This window comes from Leptodactylus fuscus, chromosome 3, assembly GCF_031893055.1.
Source record: "Leptodactylus fuscus isolate aLepFus1 chromosome 3, aLepFus1.hap2, whole genome shotgun sequence".
NCBI lineage: Eukaryota > Metazoa > Chordata > Amphibia > Anura > Leptodactylidae > Leptodactylus > Leptodactylus fuscus.
Genome location: NC_134267.1, coordinates 123,925,895 through 123,930,894, shown reverse-complemented (window position 1 = coordinate 123,930,894; position 5,000 = coordinate 123,925,895). Strand labels below are relative to the sequence as shown.

The 5,000-nt window shown below is 48.2% G+C and overlaps 9 non-coding genes across 9 annotated transcripts; 4 read left to right on the top strand and 5 right to left on the bottom strand.

The window, feature by feature from the left end:
* Positions 1-429: 429 nt before the first annotated feature.
* On the bottom strand, positions 430-502 carry TRNAK-CUU (transfer RNA lysine (anticodon CUU)). The gene has a single exon. It is a non-coding gene; the product is annotated as a tRNA-Lys (tRNA).
* Positions 503-619: 117 nt separating this feature from the next.
* On the top strand, positions 620-690 carry TRNAG-GCC (transfer RNA glycine (anticodon GCC)). The gene has a single exon. It is a non-coding gene; the product is annotated as a tRNA-Gly (tRNA).
* An 872-nt stretch (positions 691-1,562) lies between these two features.
* TRNAK-CUU (transfer RNA lysine (anticodon CUU)) lies at positions 1,563-1,635 on the bottom strand. Its single transcript has one exon. It is a non-coding gene; the product is annotated as a tRNA-Lys (tRNA).
* A 117-nt stretch (positions 1,636-1,752) lies between these two features.
* On the top strand, positions 1,753-1,823 carry TRNAG-GCC (transfer RNA glycine (anticodon GCC)). The gene has a single exon. It is a non-coding gene; the product is annotated as a tRNA-Gly (tRNA).
* An 873-nt stretch (positions 1,824-2,696) lies between these two features.
* TRNAK-CUU (transfer RNA lysine (anticodon CUU)) lies at positions 2,697-2,769 on the bottom strand. Its single transcript has one exon. It is a non-coding gene; the product is annotated as a tRNA-Lys (tRNA).
* A 117-nt stretch (positions 2,770-2,886) lies between these two features.
* On the top strand, positions 2,887-2,957 carry TRNAG-GCC (transfer RNA glycine (anticodon GCC)). Its single transcript has one exon. It is a non-coding gene; the product is annotated as a tRNA-Gly (tRNA).
* Positions 2,958-3,828: 871 nt separating this feature from the next.
* Positions 3,829-3,901, bottom strand: TRNAK-CUU (transfer RNA lysine (anticodon CUU)). Its single transcript has one exon. It is a non-coding gene; the product is annotated as a tRNA-Lys (tRNA).
* A 494-nt stretch (positions 3,902-4,395) lies between these two features.
* Positions 4,396-4,468, bottom strand: TRNAK-CUU (transfer RNA lysine (anticodon CUU)). Its single transcript has one exon. It is a non-coding gene; the product is annotated as a tRNA-Lys (tRNA).
* Positions 4,469-4,585: 117 nt separating this feature from the next.
* On the top strand, positions 4,586-4,656 carry TRNAG-GCC (transfer RNA glycine (anticodon GCC)). Its single transcript has one exon. It is a non-coding gene; the product is annotated as a tRNA-Gly (tRNA).
* Positions 4,657-5,000: the final 344 nt, after the last annotated feature.

Genomic DNA, 5,000 nt, shown 5'->3' with positions numbered 1-5,000 from the left:
TCCGGCCCCTAAGTCCGGCAGGAGCCGCTAGCGTCAAAACAGACCCCGTCAAGCATTGGTGGTTCAGTGGTAGAATTCTCGCCTGCCATGTGGGAGGCCCGGGTTCGATTGCTGGCCAATGCAATACTCTTGATTTTGTTGTTTTGCCTGTTCTTCCAAATGGGTATCCTTGGTTCCATTTCTCCTTGACTAACTCCTTCCAAGTAAAATAGCATCCTGGATGCAAACAGCCATGTCAGCTGTTTGTCAGGGAAGTACTTTATTTATGGGTTGGTTTTCACGCCTCTTTGGCCTTCCATTGAAAGGTTGTTTACTTTTATTTCTTCATTCAAGATCTCTTTGTTTAGTTCATTTTTTTTTCTGATCAGGATGGGAAGAGGACTTGTAAGCTGACAGTTGGGGGAAGAATTACGAAAATAAACCAACCTCCGCCCAACGTGGGGCTCGAACCCACGACCCTGAGATTAAGAGTCTCATGCTCTACCGACTGAGCTAGCCGGGCTCGGTGTGTCTGCATTGTGGGGCTATCCAGCAGGATAGAGATGGCATCGGTGGAAAACATCCCAGTGCGGCCCCTAAGTCCGGCAGGAGCCGCTAGTGTCAAAACAGACCCCTTCAAGCATTGGTGGTTCAGTGGTAGAACTCTCGCCTGCCACGCGGGAGGCCCGGGTTCGATTCCCGGCCAATGCAATACTCTTGATTTTGTTGTTTTGCCTGTTCTTCGAAATGGGTATCCTTGGTTCCATTTCTCTTTCACTAACTCCTTCCAAGTAAAATAGCATCCTGGATGCAAACAGCCATGTCAGCTGTTTGTCAGGGAAGGAGTGTAATTATGGGTTGGTTTTCATGCCTCTTGGGCCTTCCATTGAAAGGTTGTTTACTTTTATTGCTCCATTCAAGTTCTCTTTTTTTAGTTCATTTTTTGTCTGATCAGGATGGGAAGAGGACTTGTAAGCTGACAGTTGGGGGAAGAATGACGAAAATAAACCAACCTCCGCCCAACGTGGGGCTCGAACCCACAAGCCTGAGATTAAGAGTCTCAAGCTTTACTAACTGAGCTAGCCGGGCTTAGTGTGGCTTCATTGGGGGGCTATACAGCAGGATAGAGACGGCATCGGTGGAAAACATCCCAGTCCGGCCCCTAAGTCCGGGAGGAGCCGCTAGCATCAACATAAACACCGTCAAGCATTGGTGGTTCAGTGGTAGAATTCTCGCCTGCCACGAGGGAGGCCCGGGTTCGATTCCCAGCCAATGCAATACTCTTGATTTTGTTGTTTTGCCTGTTCTTCGAAATGGGTATCCTTGGTTCCATTTCTCCTTGACTAACTCCTTCCAAGTAAAATAGCATCCTGGATGCAAACAGCCATGTCAGCTGTTTGTCAGGGAAGGAGTGTAATTATGGGTTGGTTTTCATGCCTCTTGGGCCTTCCATTGAAAGGTTGTTTAATTTTATTGCTCCATTCAAGGTCTCTTTTTTTAGTTCATTTTTTTGTCTGATCAGGATGGGAAGAGGACTTGTAAGCTGACAGTTGGGGGAAGAATGACCAAGAAAAACCAACCTCCGCCCAACGTGGGGCTCGAACCCACGACCCTGAGATTAAGAGTCTCATGCTCTACCGACTGAGCTAGCCGGGCTCGGTGTGTCTACATTGTGGGGCTATCCAGCAGGATAGAGATGGCATCGGTGGAAAACATCCCAGTGCGGCCCCTAAGTCCGTCAGGAGCCGCTAGCGTCAAAACAGACCCCGTCAAGCATTGGTGGTTCTGTGGTAGAATTCTCGCCTGCCACGCGGGAGGCCCGGGTTCGATTCCCGGCCAATGCAATACTCTTGATTTTGTTGTTTTGCCTGTTCTTCGAAATGGGTATCCTTGGTTCCATTTCTCCTTGACTAACTCCTTCCAAGTAAAATAGCATCTTGGATGCAAACAGCCATGTCAGCTGTTTGTCAGGGAAGGAGTGTAATTATGGGTTGGTTTTCATGCCTCTTGGGCCTTCCATTGAAAGGTTGTTTACTTTTATTGCTCCATTCAAGGTCTCTTTTTTTAGTTCATTTTTTTGTCTGATCAGGATGGGAAGAGGACTTGTAAGCTGACAGTTGGGGGAAGAATGACCAAAATAAACCAACCTCCGCCCAACGTGGGGCTCGAACTTACAACCCTGAGATTAAGAGTCTCATGCTCTACCGACTGAGCTAGCCGGGCTCGGTGTGGGTGCATTGTGGGGCTATGCAGCAGGATAGAGACGGCATCGGTGGAAAACATCCCAGTCCGGCCCCTAAGTCCGGCAGGAGCCGCTAGCGTCAAAACAGACCCCGTCAAGCATTGGTGGTTCAGTGGTAGAATTCTCGCCTGCCACGTGGGAGGCCCGGGTTCGATTGCTGGCCAATGCAACACTCTTGATTTTGTTGTTTTGCCTGTTCTTCCAAATGGGTATCCTTGGTTCCATTTCTCCTTGACTAACTCCTTCCAAGTAAAATATCATCTTGGATGCAAACAGCCATGTCAGCTGTTTGTCAGGGAAGTACTTTATTTATGGGTTGGTTTTCACGCCTCTTTGGCCTTCCATTGAAAGGTTGTTTACTTTTATTTCTTCATTCAAGGTCTCTTTGTTTAGTTCATTTTTTTTTCTGATCAGGATGGGAAGAGGACTTGTAAGCTGACAGTTGGGGGAAGAATTACGAAAATAAACCAACCTCCGCCCAACGTGGGGCTCGAACCCACGACCCTGAGATTAAGAGTCTCATGCTCTACCGACTGAGCTAGCCGGGCTCGGTTTGTCTGCATTGTGGGGCTATCCAGCAGGATAGAGATGGCATCGGTGGAAAACATCCCAGTGCGGCCCCTAAGTCCGGCAGGAGCCGCTAGTGTCAAAACAGACCCTTTCAAGCATTGGTGGTTCAGTGGTAGAATTCTCGCCTGCCACGCGGGAGGCCCGGGTTCGATTCCCGGCCAATGCAATACTCTTGATTTTGTTGTTTTGCCTGTTCTTCGAAATGGGTATCCTTGGTTCCATTTCTCTTTGACTAACTCCTTCCAAGTAAAATAGCATCCTGGATGCAAACAGCCATATCAGCTGTTTGTCAGGGAAGGAGTGTAATTATGGGTTGGTTTTCATGCCTCTTGGGCCTTCCATTGAAAGGTTGTTTACTTTTATTGCTCCATTCAAGGTCTCTTTTTTTAGTTCATTTTTTGTCTGATCAGGATGGGAAGAGGACTTGTAAGCTGACAGTTGGGGGAAGAATGACGAAAATAAACCAACCTCCGCCCAACGTGGGGCTCGAACCCACGACCCTGAGATTAAGAGTCTCATGCTCTAACGACTGAGCTAGCCGGGCTCGGTGTGGCTGCATTGTGGGGCTATACAGCAGGATAGAGACGGCATCGGTGGAAAACATCCCAGTCCGGCCCCTAAGTCCGGGAGGAGCCGCTAGCATCAACATAAACACCGTCAAGCATTGGTGGTTCAGTGGTAGATTTCTCGTCTGCCGCGCGGGAGGCCCGGGTTCGATTCCCGGCCAATGCAATACTCTTGATTTTGTTGTTTTGCCTGTTCTTCCAAATGGGTATCCTTGGTTCCATTTCTCCTTGACTAACTCCTTCCAAGTAAAATATCATCTTGGATGCAAACAGCCATGTCAGCTGTTTGTCAGGGAAGTACTGTATTTATGGGTTGGTTTTCACGCCTCTTTGGCCTTCCATTGAAAGGTTGTTTACTTTTATTTCTTCATTCAAGGTCTCTTTGTTTAGTTCATTTTTTTTCTGATCAGGATGGGAAGAGGACTTGTAAGCTGACAGTTGGGGGAAGAATGACCAAAATAAACCAACCTCCACCCAACGTGGGGCTCGAACCCACGACCCTGAGATTAAGAGTCTCATGCTCTACCGACTGAGCTAGCCGGGCTCGGTGTGGCTGCATTGTGGGGCTATACAGCAGGATAGAGACAGCATCGGTGGAAAACATCCCAGTCCGGCCCCTAAGTCCGGCAGGAGCCGCTAGCATCAACATAAACACCGTCAAGCATTGGTGGTTCAGTGGTAGAATTCTCGCCTGCCACGTGGGAGGCCCGGGTTCGATTGCTGGCCAATGCAATACTCTTGATTTTGTTGTTTTGCCTGTTCTTCGAAATGGGTATCCTTGGTTCCATTTCTCCTTGACTAACTCCTTCCAAGTAAAATATCATCTTGGATGCAAACAGCCATGTCAGCTGTTTGTCAGGGAAGTACTGTATTTATGGGTTGGTTTTCACGCCTCTTTGGCCTTCCATTGAAAGGTTGTTTACTTTTATTTCTTCATTCAAGGTCTCTTTGTTTAGTTCATTTTTTTTTCTGATCAGGATGGGAAGAGGACTTGTAAGCTGACAGTTGGGGGAAGAATGACGAAAATAAACCAACCTCCGCCCAACGTGGGGCTCGAACCCACGACCCTGAGATTAAGAGTCTCATGCTCTACCGACTGAGCTAGCCGGGCTCGGTGTGGCTTCATTGTGGGGCTATACAGCAGGATAGAGACGGCATCGGTGGAAAACATCCCAGTCCGGCCCCTAAGTCCGGGAGGAGCCGCTAGCATCAACATAAACACCGTCAAGCATTGGTGGTTCAGTGGTAGAATTCTCGCCTGCCACGCGGGAGGCCTGGGTTCGATTCCCGGCCAATGCGATACTCTTGATTTTGTTGTTTTGCCTGTTCTTCCAAATGGGTATCCTTGGTTCCATTTCTCCTTGACTAACTCCTTCCAAGTAAAATAGCATCCTGGATGCAAACAGCCATGTCAGCTGTTTGTCAGGGAAGGAGTGTAATTATGGGTTGGTTTTCATGCCTCTTGGGCCTTCCATTGAAAGGTTGTTTACTTTTATTGCTCCATTCAAGGTCTCTTTTTTTAGTTCATTTTTTGTCTGATCAGGATGGGAAGAGGACTTGTAAGCTGACAGTTGGGGGAAGAATGACGAAAATAAACCAACCTCCGCCCAACGTGGGGCTCGAACCCACAACCCTGAGATTAA